This window comes from Crinia signifera, chromosome 11 (assembly GCF_055691185.1).
Source record: "Crinia signifera chromosome 11, ASM5569118v1, whole genome shotgun sequence".
Taxonomy (NCBI): Eukaryota; Metazoa; Chordata; class Amphibia; order Anura; family Myobatrachidae; genus Crinia; species Crinia signifera.
In genome coordinates this window covers 91880335-91900641 of record NC_139227.1, presented here as the reverse complement: position 1 = coordinate 91900641, position 20307 = coordinate 91880335, and the positions used below count along the sequence as shown (strand labels likewise).

The 20307-nt window shown below is 41.7% G+C and overlaps 5 non-coding genes across 5 annotated transcripts; all 5 read left to right on the top strand.

The window, feature by feature from the left end:
- The first annotated feature begins 9057 nt into the window (after nt 1–9057).
- Nucleotides 9058–9139, top strand: TRNAS-GCU (transfer RNA serine (anticodon GCU)). The gene has a single exon. It is a non-coding gene; the product is annotated as a tRNA-Ser (tRNA).
- An 829-nt stretch (nt 9140–9968) lies between these two features.
- On the top strand, nt 9969–10050 carry TRNAS-GCU (transfer RNA serine (anticodon GCU)). Its single transcript has one exon. It is a non-coding gene; the product is annotated as a tRNA-Ser (tRNA).
- An 831-nt stretch (nt 10051–10881) lies between these two features.
- Nucleotides 10882–10963, top strand: TRNAS-GCU (transfer RNA serine (anticodon GCU)). The gene has a single exon. It is a non-coding gene; the product is annotated as a tRNA-Ser (tRNA).
- Nucleotides 10964–12979: 2016 nt separating this feature from the next.
- On the top strand, nt 12980–13061 carry TRNAS-GCU (transfer RNA serine (anticodon GCU)). The gene has a single exon. It is a non-coding gene; the product is annotated as a tRNA-Ser (tRNA).
- A 768-nt stretch (nt 13062–13829) lies between these two features.
- Nucleotides 13830–13911, top strand: TRNAS-GCU (transfer RNA serine (anticodon GCU)). The gene has a single exon. It is a non-coding gene; the product is annotated as a tRNA-Ser (tRNA).
- The last annotated feature ends 6396 nt before the right edge of the window (nt 13912–20307 follow it).

The following is a 20307-nucleotide window of genomic DNA, read 5'->3' as shown; positions in this document are numbered from 1 at the left end:
TAACTTTCAAGGTTTTAAGTTTATCACATGCACCCTAGATTGAAATGAAAAAGTATTTGAGTTTACACTAAAAAAAAAAAAAAAAGAAGGGTTAACATAAAATGTTCCAGAGTTCAAATTTATAAGTTAGGAATAATGGTTTACACCATAGTTCTTAAGTTTGATGTTTTTGTTTTTTTCCCTATGCTAAAACAATATTTACCATATTGGGGGAAATGTGTTTTTAAATGATTACCAATAAAGTTTGAAGGTTTTACTATTTGGGAATAAAAGAAATACGTACCAAAGTTTTAATACCATAACCCATGATGAGTTGAAAGGAGTCTTTTCACAGGTTAATACTACAGTTTAAAAGACTTTATTCCGGCTATAAGGAAATATATTCCATTTATCGATTCTCAAGTACAAATCATATGGATACCACCTTGGCAAATATCTATACGTATGGAAATGGTGGTTATTTGGACAATCAACAAGAGATTATTGACTTTGCACAATTTCTGGACAATGTTACTAAACTTTACAGGACATTTTTATATATGATGGACATGATCTAAATGCTAAAAGCAATTGACTATTTAACAATACAATCCGGAGAATATTGTTTAAATGTTTGAAAGTAAATGTTGTTGTAACTATTTGACTGATAATGTTACAAGTTCCTGATATGAAGGAGAAACATAGAAAATGATATAATGATAGAATACTATAAATGATACATGATAGTCATGGGTAGATCATAGGCCATGTTTCCCAAGAATAGAATAATGATGTTCAGTGACAAAGTTTATTCTTGTGATAAAATACCAATTTTGATAGTGATAGGGAACATGTACACTATAATGTCCCTGATCAAAGGGTGGAATTGTTAAAGGTATATGATTCAAGCCATTCTATAATCATGTATCTCCCCAGCTCTGGATCCTGGTGGACCAGATGACATGCATCTTTTAGTTATCTAATGAAATCCAGATGTTCTGTTGAAAACAACAGGATATGTTATGTAATACTTCTAGAACTTTCTTGGGAACTTAGCCTTTTGCACACATACAGATAAAATGGACAAATATCCATAATCTGTGCCAAACTTCTCTACACGCAGTTAAAATTACCTTACATGGACATGCATGACGAGCTAGCTGTAAGAGTGTCCACCCATATCCTCAACTTATAAAACTAGTCACAACTGCACCCAAGGTTCAGCTTGTCGTATGGTGGTCGTGGGTGTCACATAAGGAGAGGAGTTGAGCTGTGATGGGGAAGCCAAGACGTGAAGATGTCTTGTTATGTGGTATTGTATTGAATTACATTCTTGTGTATGATGATGAATAAATATTTATATCTTTTATAATACTTCTGGTAAATGTCCTTCTTGCATGGGGATGGCAAGAGCACTATGTGGGTTAAAACCACGCTTCAACAGTTTTAGGGTATATGAAGGGAAGGACCCAAGAATTGAACCGCCAGAATGCCCCCCCTCCCTCGTAGGTGTTAGTGGAAAGATTGTCTGGGATTTGGTTCAAGAGGTACAGCAGCTTGCGGTACTGTGCGCAAGAACCAAAGAGGCCTCCCAAAAACGCACGTTGCCCAATTACTGAGAAAGGGTGAAAGCAGGGGAATATGCACCGAAAATATGTTGTTGGTCAAATATAAGGACAAGAGGGATGTCCTTATACTGACAACAATTCACGGAGACAGTACCACCTCCGTCCCTGTACGAGGTACCAGTACCCACACCTCAAAACCTATTTGTATCCTAGATTACAATAAGTACATGGGCGGAGTGGATCTTTCAGATCAGGTACTGAAGCCGTACAGTGCCCTGCGGAAAACAAAAATATGGTACAAGAAGCTGGCCGTGTATATCATCCAGATGGCACTGTATTACGCTTACGTACTATTCCGTTCTACCAGCCAGACGGGGACATTTATGCACTTTCAAGAGGAAGTCATAAAGGGCCTAATATTTGGGAACCAGCAGGCAGAGGGCCCCAGTACTTCTAGTACTGGCCCCAGTACTTCTAGTACTGGCCCCCGTATTGTATCAGGGCAGCATTTTCCAAACGAAATCCCCTCCACTGGAAAAAAGGGCAGGACACAAAAAAGGTGCAAAGTTTGCTATAAAAAGGGAATACGAAAGCAAACTATTTTCCACTGTGAAACTTGCCCTGACAAACCCGGCCTATGTATGAAGGAGTGCTTTAAAATATACCACACATCTATGGATTATTAGGTTCATAATTTCACCGTGCTTCGGGGGTCTTGCTAATGCGACATAGCACCCACCATTCATTCCACCAGAATCTGTGCTGCAAAATCCAAATATCACTCCTTCCCTTCTGAGTCCTGCCATGCACCCAAATGGTATTTTTTGGTCACATATGAGGCATTGCCGTACTCAGGAGAAATTGGGGCACAGATTTTGGGGTGCTTTGTCTCCTTCATTCCTTGTGAAAATGAAAACTTTTGAGCCAGAACTGCATTTTTGTGTAAAAAAATGTAATTTTTCATTTTCACAGCCCAGTTGTACCACAATTGGTGAAACCCCTGGGGGTTTGAAATGTACACTATACCCCTAGATGAATTCCCTGAGGGGTGTAGTTTGCAAAATGGGGTCACTTGTGGGGTGGTTCCACTGTATTGGTGCTTCGGGGGTCTTGCTAATGCAACATAGCACCCACCATTCATTCCACCAGAATGTGTGCTGCAAAATCCAAATATCACTCCTTCCCTTCTGAGTCCTGCCATTTTTGGTCACATATGAGGCATTGCCGTACTCTGGAGAAATTGGGGCACAGATTTTGGGGTGCTTTGTCTCCTTCATTCCTTGTGAAAATGAAAAATTTCGAGCCAGAACTGCATTTTTCTGTAAAAAAATGTAATTTTTCATTTTCGCAGCCCAGTTGTACCACAATTGGTGAAACCCCTGGGGGTTTGAAATGTACACTATACCCCTAGATGAATTCCCTGAGGGTGTAGTTTGCAAAATGGGGTCACTTGTGGGGGGTTCCACTGTATTGGTGCTTCGGGGGTCTTGCTAATGCGACATAGCACCAACCATTCATTCCACCAGAATCTGTGCTGCAAAATCCAAAAATCACTCCTTCCCTTCTGAGTCCTGCCATGCACCCAAATGGTATTTTTTGGTCACATATGAGGCATTGCCGTACTCGGGAGAAATTGGGGCACAGATTTTGGGGTGCTTTGTCTCCTTCATTCCTTGTGAAAATGAAAAATTTTGAGCCAGAACTGCATTTTTGTGTAAAAAATGTAATTTTTCATTTTCACAGACCAGTTGTACCACAATTGGTGAAACCCCTGGGGGTTTGAAATGTACACTATACCCCTAGATGAATTCCCTGAGGGGTGTAGTTTGCAAAATGGGGTCACTTGTGGGGGGGTTCCACTGTATTGGTGCTTCGGGGGTCTTGCTAATGCGACATAGCACCCACCATTCATTCCACCAGAATCTGTGCTGCAAAATCCAAAAATCACTCCTTCTCTTCTGAGTCCTGCCATGCACCCAAATGGTATTTTTTGGTCACATATGAGGCATTGCCGTACTCGGGAGAAATTGGGGCACAGATTTTGGGGTGCTTTGTCTCCTTCATTCCTTGTGAAAATGAAAAATTTTGAGCCAGAACTGCATTTTTGTGTAAAAAAATGTAATTTTTCATTTTCACAGCCCAGTTGTACCACAATTGGTGAAACCCCTGGGGGTTAGAAATTTACACTATACCCCTAGATGAATTCCCTGAGGGGTGTAGTTTGCAAAATGGGGTCACTTGTGGGGGGGTTCCACTGTATTGGTGCTTCGGGGGTCTTGCTAATGCGACATAGCACCCACCATTCATTCCACCAGAATCTGTGCTGCAAAATCCAAAAATCACTCCTTCCCTTCTGAGTCCTGCCATGCACCCAAATGGTATTTTTTGGTCACATATGAGGCATTGCCGTACTCGGGAGAAATTGGGGCACAGATTTTGGGGTGCTTTGTCTCCTTCATTCCTTGTGAAAATGAAAAATTTTGAGCCAGAACTGCATTTTTGTGTACAAAATTTAATTTTTCATTTTCACAGCCCAGTTGTACCACAATTGGTAAAACCCCTGGGGGTTTGAAATGTACACTATACCCCTAGATGAATTCCCTGAGGGGTGTAGTTTGCAAAATGGGGTCACTTGTGGGGGGGTTCCACTGTATTGGTGCTTCGGGGGTCTTGCTAATGCGACATAGCACCCACCATTCATTCCACCAGAATCTGTGCTGCAAAATCCAAAAATCACTCCTTCCCTTCTGAGTCCTGCCATGCACCCAAATGGTATTTTTTGGTCACATATGAGGCATTGCCGTACTCGGGAGAAATTAGGGCACAGATTTTGGGGTGCTTTGTCTCCTTCATTCCTTGTGAAAATGAAAAATTTTGAGCCAGAACTGCATTTTTGTGTAAAAAAATGTAATTTTTCATTTTCACAGCCCAGTTGTACCACAATTGGTGAAACCCCTGGGGGTTAGAAATTTACACTATACCCCTAGATGAATTCCCTGAGGGGTGTAGTTTGCAAAATGGGGTCACTTGTGGGGGGGTTCCACTGTATTGGTGCTTCGGGGGTCTTGCTAATGCGACATAGCACCCACCATTCATTCCACCAGAATCTGTGCTGCAAAATCCAAAAATCACTCCTTCCCTTCTGAGTCCTGCCATGCACCCAAATGGTATTTTTTGGTCACATATGAGGCATTGCCGTACTCGGGAGAAATTGGGGCACAGATTTTGGGGTGCTTTGTCTCCTTCATTCCTTGTGAAAATGAAAAATTTTGAGCCAGAACTGCATTTTTGTGTACAAAATTTAATTTTTCATTTTCACAGCCCAGTTGTACCACAATTGGTAAAACCCCTGGGGGTTTGAAATGTACACTATACCCCTAGATGAATTCCCTGAGGGGTGTAGTTTGCAAAATGGGGTCACTTGTGGGGGGGTTCCACTGTATTGGTGCTTCGGGGGTCTTGCTAATGCGACATAGCACCCACCATTCATTCCACCAGAATCTGTGCTGCAAAATCCAAAAATCACTCCTTCCCTTCTGAGTCCTGCCATGCACCCAAATGGTATTTTTTGGTCACATATGAGGCATTGCAGTACTCGGGAGAAATTGGGGCACAGATTTTGGGGTGCTTTGTCTCCTTCATTCCTTGTGAAAATGAAAAATTTTGAGCCAGAACTGCATTTTTGTGTACAAAATTTAATTTTTCATTTTCACAGCCCAGTTGTACCACAATTGGTAAAACCCCTGGGGGTTTGAAATGTACACTATACCCCTAGATGAATTCCCTGAGGGGTGTAGTTTGCAAAATGGGGTCACTTGTGGGGGGGTTCCACTGTATTGGTGCTTCGGGGGTCTTGCTAATGCGACATAGCACCCACCATTCATTCCACCAGAATCTGTGCTGCAAAATCCAAAAATCACTCCTTCCCTTCTGAGTCCTGCCATGCACCCAAATGGTATTTTTTGGTCACATATGAGGCATTGCCGTACTCGGGAGAAATTGGGGCACAGATTTTGGGGTGCTTTGTCTCCTTCATTCCTTGTGAAAATGAAAAATTTTGAGCCAGAACTGCATTTTTGTGTAAAACAATGTAATTTTTCATTTTCACAGCCCAGTTGTACCACAATTGGTGAAACCCCTGGGGGTTAGAAATGTACACTATACCCCTAGATGAATTCCCTGAGGGGTGTAGTTTGCAAAATGGGGTCACTTGTGGGGGGGTTCCACTGTATTGGTGCTTCGGGGGTCTTGCTAATGCGACATAGCACCCACCATTCATTCCACCAGAATCTGTGCTGCAAAATCCAAAAATCACTCCTTCCCTTCTGAGTCCTGCCATGCACCCAAATGGTATTTTTTGGTCACATATGAGGCATTGCCGTACTCGGGAGAAATTGGGGCACAGATTTTGGGGTGCTTTGTCTCCTTCATTCCTTGTGAAAATGAAAAATTTTGAGCCAGGACTGCATTTTTGTGTAAAAAATTTAATTTTTCATTTTCACAGCCCAGTTGTATCACAATTGGTAAAACCCCTGGGGGTTTGAAATGTACACTATACCCCTAGATGAATTCCCTGAGGGGTGTAGTTTGCAAAATGGGGTCACTTGTGGGGGGGTTCCACTGTATTGGTGCTTCGGGGGTCTTGCTAATGCGACATAGCACCCACCATTCATTCCACCAGAATCTGTGCTGCAAAATCCAAAAATCACTCCTTCCCTTCGGAGTCCTGCCATGCACCCAAATGGTATTTTTTGGTCACATATGAGGCATTGCCGTACTCGGGAGAAATTGGGGCACAGATTTTGGGGTGCTTTGTCTCCTTCATTCCTTGTGAAAATGAAAAATTTTGAGCCAGAACTGCATTTTTGTGTAAAACAATGTAATTTTTCATTTTCACAGCCCAGTTGTACCACAATTGGTGAAACCCCTGGGGGTTAGAAATGTACACTATACCCCTAGATGAATTCCCTGAGGGGTGTAGTTTGCAAAATGGGGTCACTTGTGGGGGGGTTCCACTGTATTGGTGCTTCGGGGGTCTTGCTAATGCGACATAGCACCCACCATTCATTCCACCAGAATCTGTGCTGCAAAATCCAAAAATCACTCCTTCCCTTCTGAGTCCTGCCATGCACCCAAATGGTATTTTTTGGTCACATATGAGGCATTGCCGTACTCGAGAGAAATTGGGGCACAGATTTTGGGGTGCTTGTCTCCTTCATTCCTTGTGAAAATGAAAAATTTTGAGCCAGAACTGCATTTTTGTGTAAAAAATGTAATTTTTCATTTTCACAGCCCAGTTGTACCACAATTGGTGAAACCCCTGGGGATTTGAAATGTACACAATACCCCTAGATGAATTCCCTGAGGGGTGTAGTTTGCAAAATGGGGTCACTTGTGGGGGGGTTCCACTGTATTGGTGCTTCGGGGGTCTTGCTAATGCGACATAGCACCCACCATTCATTCCACCAGAATCTGTGCTGCAAAATCCAAAAATCACTCCTTCCCTTCTGAGTCCTGCCATGCACCCAAATGGTATTTTTTGGTCACATATGAGGCATTGCCGTACTCGGGAGAAATTGGGGCACAGATTTTGGGGTGCTTTGTCTCCTTCATTCCTTGTGTAAATGAAAAATTTTGAGCCAGAACTGCATTTTTGTGTAAAAAATGTAATTTTTCATTTTCACAGCCCAGTTGTACCACAATTGGTGAAACCCCTGGGGGTTTGAAATGTACACTATACCCCTAGATGAATTCCCTGAGGGGTGTAGTTTTCAAAATGTGGTCACTTGTGGGGGGGTTCCACTGTATTGGTGCTTCGGGGGTCTTGCTAATGCGACATAGCACCCACCATTCATTCCACCAGAATCTGTGCTGCAAAATCCAAAAATCACTCCTTCCCTTCTGAGTCCTGCCATGCACCCAAATGGTATTTTTTGGTCACATATGAGGCATTGCCGTACTCGGGAGAGATTGGGGCACAGATTTTGGGGTGCTTTGTCTCCTTCATTCCTTGTGAAAATGAAAAATTTTGAGCCAGAACTGCATTTTGTGTAAAAAAATGTAATTTTTCATTTTCACAGCCCAGTTGTACCACAATTGGTGAAACCCCTGGGAGTTAGAAATGTACACTATACCCCTAGATGAATTCCCTGAGGGGTGTAGTTTGCAAAATGGGGTCACTTGTGGGGGGGTTCCACTGTATTGGTGCTTCGGGGGTCTTGCTAATGCGACATAGCACCCACCATTCATTCCACCAGAATCTGTGCTGCAAAATCCAAAAATCACTCCTTCCCTTCTGAGTCCTGCCATGCACCCAAATTGTATTTTTTGGTCACATATGAGGCATTGCCGTACTCGGGAGAAATTGGGGCACAGATTTTGGGTGCTTTGTCTCCTTCATTCCTTGTGAAAATGAAAAATTTTGAGCCAGAACTGCATTTTTGTGTAAAAAATGTAATTTTTCATTTTCACAGCCCAGTTGTACCACAATTGGTGAAACCCCTGCGGGTTTGAAATGTACACTATACCCCTAGATGAATTCCCTGAGGGGTGTAGTTTGCAAAATGGGGTCACTTGTGGGGGGGTTCCTAACTTTTAGCATCTTATGGTGCCTAGAAACCTACATGGTGCCAAAAAAATAATCTCATAAAAAGGAGGCTCCAAAATCAAGTAGGTGCTCCTTCTATTATGAAGCCTGTGGTTTGGTCAACGTGCACACTAGGGCCACATATAGGATATTTATGAAAACAAAAGAATTGGGGGAATCAATTTTTAGTCACATTTCTCTAGTAAAATCTACTGTGTTCCTTAGAAAAATGTATTAAAATTGAAAATCTGCAAAAAAAATGAAATTTTGAAATTTCACCTACACTTTGTTTTAATTCCTGTGAAACACCTAAAGGGTTAACAAACTTCCAAAATGATGTTTTGAATACTGTGAGGGGTGCAGTTTTTGAAATGGCATCATTTATGGGGGTGTCTCACATAAAAGTCCCTCAAAGTCACATCAGAACTGAACTGGTCCCTAAAAAAATCAGTGTTTGAAATTTTCTTGAAAATTTGAGAATTTGCTATTCATATTGTAAGCCTCCTAGTGTCCAAAAAAATTAAAAGGAGGTTGAAATAATGATGGAAACATAAAGTAGACATATGGTCTATGTTAGTTATTAACTATTTTGAGTGGTATGATTATTTGTCTCACAAGCAGAAAATTTAACATTTTGAAAATTGCTAAATTTTCCATTTTTTTACAACATTTTGGTATTTTTCACAAAAAAACACAGACTGTATCGACCAAAATTTACCACTAACTTGAAGTACAATGTGTCACGAGAAAACAATCTCAAAATCACTGGGATAAGTAAAAGCAAAAAAAAGTTATCCCCACTTAAGTGATACATGTCAGATTTGAAAAAAAGGGCTGTGTCAGGAAGGCAAAAACAGGCTGTGTCGGTAAGGGGTTAAATGCCACAAGTGGTGTCGGATTGCTGGGTGCATTGTCAACATGGAGGACGAGGTGGCCGAGTGGTTAAAGCGATTGACTGCTAATCCATTGTGCACTGCATGCATGGGTTCAAATCCCATCCTCGTCGGCTTGATATATTTTTAGAGCTGATATTTTTGTCAAGATCTTAAATTCCTGTCAATCATGTTATAAAGTCTTTCTTTAAATAACAGACATGCACAGCACACTTTTAGTGTAACTCTAGCATTGCTTTTACAGTAGCAGTCGTGCTATTGGCCAGATGTGACTTGCCATCAAGCCTTTGATAGTGATCAGAACACAGTCCAAATGCTAGAAATAATTGACTTTAAAGTAGGACAAGTGGTGTCAGAAAGTCGGGAACAGGAGATAGCAGAAAGACGAGGTGGCCGAGAGGTTAAGGTTATGGACTGCTAATCCATTGTGCTCAGCACGCATAGGTTCATATCCCATCCTTGTCGGTTTAATTTACGTTGTCTGGACATGCTACTTTTGCGAAGAATGCTTGAAGCCAACACTTGAAGCTTGCACATAACTGTAAAAAAATACTTTAAATTAAGAAATCTATTTCAAGATCAGAAAAAGATGCCGAATGAAGCTTAAACAAAAATATCAAGATATAAACCAGTAAAGTCAAGATTATGAACAAGATGCCATTTGAAGACAACACAAAAATTTCAAGAATATACCAGTCAAATCAGGAATTCTACTTCAAGATCATGAACATAATACTCTGTCTTACAATTGGATCTGAAAGTATTTTCATTTTACAAAATCATTTATTATTAAGTAAATAAAGTCTAGAACATTCTCTAGGTATTTGTTAAACTTATATGGGCTGCTGATAGTTATGACAATACAATCCACAGAGGTTTCAATTATTGACTTTTAAATACCACTAGTGGTGTTGGATTGCTGGGTGCATTGTAAACATAGAGGACGAGGTGGCCGAGTGGTTAAGGCGATGGACTGCTAATCCATTGTGCTCTGCACGCATGGGTTCAAATGCCATCATCGTCGGCTTGATATCGTTTTGGAGCTGATATTTTTGTCAAGATCTTAAATTCCTGTCAATCATGTTATAAAGTCTTTCTTTAAATAACAGACATGCACAGCACACTTTTAGTGTAACTTTAGCATTGCTTTTACAGTAGCAGTCGTGCTATTGGCGAGATGTGACTTGCCATCAAGCCTTTGATAGTGATGAGAACACAGTCCAAATGCTAGAAATAATTGACTTTAAAGTAGGAAAAGTGGTGTCAGAAAGCTGGAATTGGGAAATAGCAGAAAGACGAGGTGGCCGTCAGGTTAAGGTTATTTACTGCTAATCCATTGTGCTCAGCACGCATGGGTTCAAATCCCATTCTCGTCGGATTAATTTACGTTGTCTGGACATGCTACTTTTGCGAAGAATGCTTGAAGCCAACACTTGAAGCTTACACATCACAGTAAAAAAATACTTTAAATCAAGAAATCTATTTCAAGACCAGAAAAAGATGCCGATTGAAGCTTAAACAAAAATATCAAGAAATAAACACCAGTAAAGTCAAGATTATGAACAAGATGCCATTTGAAGCCAACACAAAAATTTCAAGAATATACCAGTCAAATCAGGAATTCTACTTCAAGATCATGAACATAATACTCTGTCTTACAATTGGATCTGAAAGTGTTTTCATTTTACAAAATCATTTATTATTAAGTAAATAAAGTCTAGAACATTCTCTAGGTATTTGTCAAACTTATATGGGCTGCTGATAGTTATGACAATACAATCCACAGAGGTTTAAATTATTGACTTTTAAATACCACAAGTGGTGTCGGATTGCTGGGTGCATTGTAAACATGGAAGATGAGGTGGCCGAGTGGTTAAGGCGATGGACTGCTAATCCATTGTGCTCTGCACGCATGGGTTCAAATCCCATCCTTGTCGGCTTGATATATTTTTGGAGATTATATTTTTGTCAAGATCTTAAATTCCTGTCAATCATGTTATAAAGTCTTTCTTTAAATAACAGACATGCACAGCACACTTTTAGTGTAACTCTAGCATTGCTTTTACAGTAGCAGTCGTGCTATTGGCCAGATGTGACTTGCCATCAAGCCTTTGATAGTGATGAGAACAAAGTCCAAATGCTAGAAATAATTGACTTTAAAGTAGGAAAAGTGGTGTCAGAAAGCCGGGATTGGGAGATAGCAGAAAGACCAGGTGGCCGAGAGGTTAAGGTTATCTTTTTGTCAAGATCTTAAATTCCTGTCAATCATGTTATAAAGTCTTTCTTTAAATAACACACATGCACAGCACACTTTTAGTGTAACTCTAGCATTGCTTTTACAGTAGAAGTCATGCTATTGGCGAGATGTGACTTGCCATCAAGCCTTTGATAGTGATGAGAACACAGACCAAATGCTAGAAATAATTGACTTTAAAGTAGAAAAAGTGGTGTCAGAAAGCCGGGATTGGGAGATAGCAGAAAGACGAGATGGCTGAGAGGATAAGGTTATGGACTGCTAATCCATTGTGCTCAGCACGCATGGGTTCAAATCCTATCCTCGTCTATTTAATTTACATTGTCTGGACATGCTACTTTTGCGAAGAATGCTTCATAAGCCAACACTTGAAGCTTACACATCACTGTAAAAAAATACTTTAAATCAAGAAATCTATTTCAAGATCAGAAAAAGATGCCGATTGAAGCTTAAACAAAAATATCAAGAAATAAACCAGTAAAGTCAAGATTATGAACAAGATGCCATTTGAAGACAACACCAAAATTTCAAAAATATACCAGTCAAATCAGGAATTCTCCTTCAAGATCATGAACATAATACTCTGTCTTACAATTGGATCTGAAAGTGTTTTCATTTTACAAAATCATTTATTATTAAGTAAATAAAGTCTAGAACATTCTCTAGGTATTTGTTAAACTTATATGGGCTGCTGATAGTTATGACAACACAATCCACAGAGGTTTCAATTATTGACTTTTAAATACCACAAGTGGTGTCGGATTGCTGGGTGCATTGTAAACATGGAGAACGAGGTGGCCGAGTGGTTAAGGTGATGGACTGCTAATCCATTGTGATCTGCACGCATGGGTTCAAATCCCATCATCGTCGGCTTGATATCTTTTTGGAGCTGATATTTTTGTCAAGATCTTAAATTCCTGTCAATCATGTTATAAAATCTTTCTTTAAATAACAGACATACACAGCACACTTTTAGTGTAACTCTAGCATTGCTTTTATAGTAGCAGTCGTGCTATTGGCCAGATGTGACTTGCCATCAAGCCTTTGATAGTGATCAGAACACAGTCCAAATGCTAGAAATAATTGACTTTAAAGTAGGACAAGTGGTGTCAGAAAGCCGGGAACAGGAGATAGCAGAAAGACGAGGTGGCCGAGAGGTTAAGGTTATGGACTGCTAATCCATTGTGCTCAGCACGCATAGGTTCATATCCCATCCTTGTCGGTTTAATTTACGTTGTCTGGACATGCTACTTTTGCGAAGAATGCTTGAAGCCAACACTTGAAGCTTACACATCACTGTAAAAAAATACTTTAAATTAAGAAATCTATTTCAAGATCAGAAAAAGATGCCGATTGAAGCTTAAACAAAAATATCAAGATAAAAACCAGTAAAGTCAAGATTATGAACAAGATGCCATTTGAAGACAAGACAAAAATTTCAAGAATATACCAGTCAAATCAGGAATTCTACTTCAAGATCATGAACATAATACTCTGTCTTACAATTGGATCTGAAAGTGTTTTCATTTTACAAAATCATTTATTATTAAGTAAATAAAGTCTAGAACATTCTCTAGGTATTTGTTAAACTTATATGGGCTGCTGATAGTTATGACAATACAATCCACAGAGGTTTCAATTATTGACTTTTAAATACCACTAGTGGTGTCGGATTGCTGGGTGCATTGTAAACATGGAGGACGAGGTGGCTGAGTGGTTAAGGCGATGGACTGCTAATCCATTGTGCTCTGCACGCACGGGTTCAAATCCCATCATCGTCGGCTTGATATCTCTTTCTAGCTGATATTTTTGTCAAGATCTTAAATTCCTGTCAATCATGTTATAAAGTCTTTCTTTAAATAACAGAGATGCCGATTAAAGCTTAAACAAAAATATCAAGATATAAACCAGTAAAGTCAAGATTATGTACAAGATGCCATTTGAAGACAACACAAAAATTTCAAGAATATACCAGTCAAATCAGGAATTCTACTTCGAGATCGTGCACATAATACTCTGTCTTACAATTGGATCTGAAAGGGTTTTCATTTTACAAAATCATTTATTATTAAGTAAATAAAGTCTAGAACATTCTCTAGGTCAGTGATTTTCAACCTTTTTACCTTGCGGCACACTAAATACGATTTTAAAATTGCCGAGGCACACCATGAGATCCCCACAGGGCAAAACACATTGGCCCCCACAGGAAAAAAACAAACCTATTAGCCCCCATATAAAAAACAAGCACACTGGTAACAAAATAAAATACATTGGCCCTTTACATGAAAAGTAGAGACCAGTAAATAACAGTTGAACTGGTGATTGCTGTAAACTGGGTTGGGCATCTCAAAATCTGGGGGCACACTTCAGAACAGCTCAAGGCACACTAGTGTGCCACGGCATAGTGGTTGAAAAACACTGCTCTAGGTATTTGTTAAACTTATATGGGCTGCTGATAGTTATGACAATACAATCCACAGAGGTTTCAATTATTGACTTTTAAATACCACTAGTGGTGTCGGATTGCTGGGTGCATTGTAAACATGGAGGACGAGGTGGCCGAGTGGTTAAGGCGATGGACTGCTAATCCATTGTGCTCTGCACGCATGGGTTCAAATCCCATCATCGTCGGCTTGATATCTTTTTCTAGCTGATATTTTTGTCAAGATCTTAAATTCCTGTCAATCATGTTATAAAGTCTTTCTTTAAATAACAGACATGCACAGCACACTTTTAGTGTAACTCTAGCATTGCTTTTACAGTAGCAGTCGTGCTATTGGCGAGATGTGACTTGCCATCAAGCCTTTGATAGTGATGAGAACACAGTCCAAATGCTAGAAATAATTTACTTTAAAGTAGGAAAAGTAGTGCCAGAAAGCCGGGATTGGGAGATAGCAGATCATCATCGATTTAATTTACGTTGTCTGGACATGCTACTTTTGCGAAGAATGCTTCATAAGCCAACATTCGAAGCTTACACATCACTGTAAAAAAATACTTTAAATCAAGAAATCTATTTCAAGATCAGAAAAAGATGCCGATTGAAGCTTAAACAAAAATATCAAGAAATAAACCAGTAAAGTCAAGATTATGAACAAGATGCCATTTGAAGCCAGCACAAAAATTTCAAGAATATACCAGTCAAATCAGGAATTCTACTTCAAGATCATGAACATAATACTCTGTCTTACAATTGGATCTGAAAGTGTTTTCATTTTACAAAATAATTTATTATTAAGTAAATAAAGTCTAGAACATTCTCTAGGTATTTGTTAAACATATATGGGCTGGCTGAACGGAGAGGTCGCAGGTCCGTGGAGCTCCCTGTACACGGAGCTTCCGACAGCCTTTGGAGCCTCCCTGCCCACCGCTAAACCCCCAGACTGCCTCTCTTATCTCCCGCCACCCTGTGTAGCGGTGCTGCGGAGCCGGGAGACAATCCGGGAGTCCCCGCGGGTTGCGGCCTACGCACAGGGGTGCAGCCGGGACCTCAATTTTCAGGCCGCTCGCGGCTCTGGTGCCGCGGCTGAAGTAGCGGCGATCGCCAGACAAAAGAAGCTGGGCATTAGGGGAGGCTTCCCCCGTTGGCGGCGGAGCCCCGTTGGTGCCTGGCAGTGACACCTGGAGCCCCTGGAGAGTCGCAGGGGACTCCTGCACGCCGGGACTCTCTACAGGGGAGACGCAGCGGCCATCTTAAGGAGGCGAGATCAGCAGCCTCCCATGATCTGGCTCTATCCCTCACCTGCCTGCCCAGTCAAGACGCCTACATAAGGACACAGTAAGTGGACTTGGGTACTCTATTACAATCCACCTGCCTGTCGAGCCTGCAACACTAGACAGAACTGAAGTTTATTAACTCCTACCTGGGACACTAATATAAATACAGCTTGGAAGGGGCATTTACCCTCAGCTCTCCCTGCTCCCCCAGGGGTAGATGTTCTCCTGGCTCCCCCTTTCTGACATAATGACCTAGGGGTTGCAGACTTTGCAGGACACTTCTGGTGCTAATACTGGTGGGTGCTCTCCTGCAGGAGCCCTGCTGAAACTGGACATTTCTCTCCTCATTGCTTCAACTTTGGTCCTACATCGCCATCTTGCGGCAAACATTGGCTTAACACCCAATTCTCTTATTTAATTACTATACTGCCTAGCACCATATTTCAATAAATAACCCCCACAAGTACATTACATATTATTCCATCTCTGCCACGGTTGGGCAGACGGGATTAGATGGATACAACCCACCTGGTCTGTACAACATTGTCCTGAAATACAGAAGGGGAGGCTGACCTCTGGAGTGTCCATGAGATAACGGCCCCCTCGGCTTGCGGGCCATGACCCCCTAATCACCCACGCAGAATGGGGAGGCGTGGACGTCAATCCCCCACCGGACTCACACCATCATGAAGTATCTGAAATGCACTGTTAACCTTGTTGTGACTATTCATCCACATCTCACTTGCTAATGGGGAGGACCAAGAGGGGCATACAGACGCCGGGGCCCAGACAGTCGGGCGAAAGCCAACCACAGTCCAATATATTTCGCTATCTTACCCAAACCACCGAGACCAACGCCGAAGATATTCAAACTTCCTCTGATTCTTCACAGTCTCCAAAAAATCCTCACCAAATGGAGTCTATTCCGATCTTATCCCCACCATCAAATTCGGAAGTCACGCTAACTGAGGTCCTATCCTACCTCCGTACCCTACCTACCAAAGAAGATCTTCCATCTAAAAAACACTTCCTCGACCTGGAACAATCTCTGCGAGAAACAATTAAGGTGGAGGTTTCTGCGATTCAATCAGAACTGAATCAAACAGCCCAGCGTGTTTCTGAATTAGAGGAACACACCGGAGAGGCGGCGAAATACCAGACCAAGCTGTTTGAAGTTTCATCCATACATGCCCAGGAACTAAAACTCCTTCAACGCCGTATTGAAGATCTCGACAACAGGGGGAGGAGAAACAATTTAAGGATACGTGGCCTCGCTGAGGACATTCAAGGACCTGGCCTTCTCGATGCCCTCACTAAAATCTTTAATGAGATAACTGATGCAGCCCCTGACAACACCATCTTGTTCGACCGGGCTCACCGCGCCCTGCGTCCCAGAGGTCTACAACCAGAAAAGCCAAGGGATGTTATTTGTCGATTACATTATCACAAGGAACATGAGGACATTTTGAGTAAGGCCCGAAAGCTGGAAGCTATTGAATTTAATGGAGAGAGGATCCAAATATTCCCTGATCTCTCCTGGAGTACTCTCCAACAAAGGCGTCTGTTAAAACCCCTCACTGACATTTTGAAACAAAAGAACATAAGATTCCGATGGGGCTTCCCGTTAAGCATCCAAGCGTCTCATGAGGGCAAACTAGTCTCGCTTCAGGACCCAGATGACCTGGACTCATTTTGTTCGACCCTTGCAATAACCAAACCACACCTCGCCGACTGGATTCACCTCACAACGCGCCTTGACCCTCCTCACCCTCCGTCTGGCCCCATGCAGTGGCAAACAGTGGGAAAAAGAACCAATGCCTCGCCCTCTTTCGGAGCGACCCAATCCGCAGCGGTGACCTGAGTCTTGTCTCCTCTTGATAGACAGACCCATAAACAATGAGGAAAAGGGTTTGTCAGGACTGTTGAAATATTTAATAGTCTGTTTAGTTTAAATTGTCTAGATGGGTTTCTTACCCCCACTCAACACCGACTCCCTGAGGAGTTATACCTCCTTTTTCGGGGTCGCATAGTCAATGGGCTGTTGGCCTGGAGGTGGGGACCAATGGGTCCTAAGCAATATTAAGAAGTTAGCTCAAAGATAACAAGACATGGTATGCACAAGTCTAAGTTTCGTTACCTATTATTAATATTGTTGACCATGCCATTTGAATGACTATATTTGGTCTTGTTGTCCTTCCATAGTACATTCTCAGTTTACCTTTTTCTGTTAGGTGTTCTTTTATTTATTTTTTCTTGTTTTCCACTGTAACCTGAGTTTAGCACCTTTTTACAGGCTAGTTTAAATAACTACAGCGCCTAGGTCCAAATAACAACAGCCACTCCCTCACAGGTAAATTAACTTTACCAAAGTCCATTCATCTGAGTAATTATAGTTTAGACAGTAAGGAGAATGGTATAGAGTATTCTATATAAGAGACTTTTTCCCTTTTGTTAAAAGTAACTATAATATCACACCTAGAGATGAATAGTTCCTGTCACACATTGCCCCTCTCATTGGGCGCTTACTCTTACTATAATATGTGTAGGAAACGCATTAGATCACGCTTTTAGTTCCAATTTCTTAGCCCGGTGGCTGGTGACACACGCCAACCCCAGTTAGGGTGATCCACATAGTCTTTGGACGTGATGCACAGTAAGGCATCACTGGCTCCAAAGGTGGTTTAGAATTTTTCTTGTTAAATGTTCGTACCTTGTTAATTTTTCATGATGTTCTTTTCTATATACCCCCCTTCCCTGCTCTTTTCCTCTCCCACCCCTCCTCTCCCCCAACAGGAGATCACGCCCTCTGCATTGGCCCGGACAAGACTTGGTTGTGGCTCTGTCATATTATAGGTAACCTCCTAACACCTCAGACATGACTCCAGCCAACACTGCAACTCTTAACTTTTGCTCTTTGAATGTAAAAGGTCTCAATATACCTGAGAAAAGATCTACGCTATCAAGAGATCTCAGGTCCAAAAGGATAGACGTAGCTTTTCTACAGGAAACACACTTTAAACTGGGAGCCTCACCTAGACTGAGTAGCCATTATTACCCCCTAGTTTACTCTAGTAACAATTCTGAAGGCAAAACTCTGGGAGTAGCCATACTGCTTTCCCGCAGATTACAACCAAGTGACATCTCGCACCACGTTCTGATAGAGGGACGCTGCCATGTTCTTAAATGTTCAATCTTTTCACAAAAATACACATTTGTTAATGTGTATTTTCCTAATACTAAACAACGACAGTTTCTTGGAAGAGTTATGCGCCTTATCGAGCCGCTTAGAGAGGGTTGTATGGTACTGGGAGGGGACCTAAACTGGTCACTGGACCCGCTCCTTGACTGTAATCCTGTTCCAAACTCCCCACGAATACGAGACCACCGCAAAATTAGGCAACTCCTTTATAACCACCAGTTAATAGACTTATGGAGAATTCAGCACCCCTCAGTAAAGGATTATACCTTTTATTCGACACCACACTCCACTTACTCACACCTGGACTACTTTCTAGTAGACCATAGATTCTTACAACACTTCACACATAGTGAAATCGGTCAAGTCACCTGGTCCGATCATGCCCCTGTTTATGCCACAGTGAATATACCCTCCTCCCAACCACGTCCGTGGTCCTGGCGTTTCAACGAACTCCTCCTCTCTGACCCCAGATTTAAAAAAGATCTATCCTTAGCAATCCAAGAATATATTTCCAATAATGACAATGAACAATCCTCTCCAGTAATAGTTTGGGAAGCACATAAATGCGTAATCAGGGGGAAGTGTATACAGCTGGGTTCGATAATGAAAAAAGAAAAGGAGGCTAGGAGGACAAAACTTCTAGAACAGATAGCATCCTTAGAATACTCCCATAAGTCCACCCTCTCACCAGATGTTTTAAAGGAACTAACTGAGGCCAGAGCGGCGCTCAACCTGCTTCTGCGGGATAGAACTAAGCTCGAACTACGTAAATGCAGACACAAATATTACCTCTGGGGAAATAAGCCTAGCTCAATGTTAGCTAGAGCTTTGAGGACACAAAGAGCTCAGACCTATGTCCAAAATGTTGTAGATGCCACGGGAAGACGGGTACATACCTTTACCCAGATAGCAAAAACCTTTGAGGAATATTACACCCGACTCTATAATCTAAAGGGGGACATACCCCCTCCAGATAAGCTCTCACTCAAGCAGGAGATTAATAGTTACTTGGCCTCGGTCAACTTTCCTCGTCTGTCAGAAACAGACTTATCTTTACTCGAACAACCCTTTTCCATATAGGAACTTGAACAGGCCCGGATGGTTTCCCGACAAGTTATTATAAGTCTTTTCAGTCAATATTAATGCCCCTCTTCCTAAAAGCTTGTAATGCGGTTTCTAAAGAGAGGCTATTCTCATCCCAAAGTCTCGATGCCCATATCACCATAATTCCCAAAGAGGGAAAGGACCCGGCCCAGTGTTCAAGTTACAGACCTATCTCACTCTTAAATGTAGACCTGAAACTTTTTGCTAAGCTGCTTGCCATGAGACTAGGACCCCTTCTCCCTGAGCTGGTTCATGGGGACCAGGTGGGCTTTGTTACCGGTAGAGAAGCCAAAGATAATACCACAAGAATAATTGACCTGATCCACTTTACTAAACTCAGGGAAGCCCACGTGGTCCTCCTGTCCACTGACGCAGAGAAGGCCTTTGATAGGATAAATTGGACCTTTATGGAGGCCCTTCTTGAACACATTGGGCTGGGTTCTAATTGCCTTCATCGTATCCTAGCTTTATATAGTACTCCATCAGCCCGAATCCGTGTCAATGGCGCCCTCTCAGATCCTTTCTGCATTCGGAATGGCACGAGACAGGGCTGTCCCTTGTCACCCCTAATATTCGTGTTATGCATGGAGGCCTTAGCTCGTGCGATCCGCATGAATGAGAACATCAAGGGTGTTAAAGTAGGCAGAACTGAGCATAAACTAGCTTTATATGCGGATGATCTTCTGGCATCCATATCTAGCCCTGCCACGTCTTTACCGTCTTTGATGTTGGAATTTGGGAGGTTCGCACACTTATCCAATTTTAAGAATAACTTCACAAAATCTGTTGCCTTAAATGTGTCTGCCCCAGACAACTTAGTAGAGGGACTTAAAAAGGCCTTCCCTTTTCACTGGCACCCATCGCATATTAAATATTTAGGGGTCTTACTATCGAGAGACAACTCAAACCTTTTTCAACTAAATTTTGCACCACTGTTGACTAACTTAAAAGCGGATTTTACAAAATGGTCTTCACTTCGACTTTCCTGGTTGGGCAGAGTCAACACG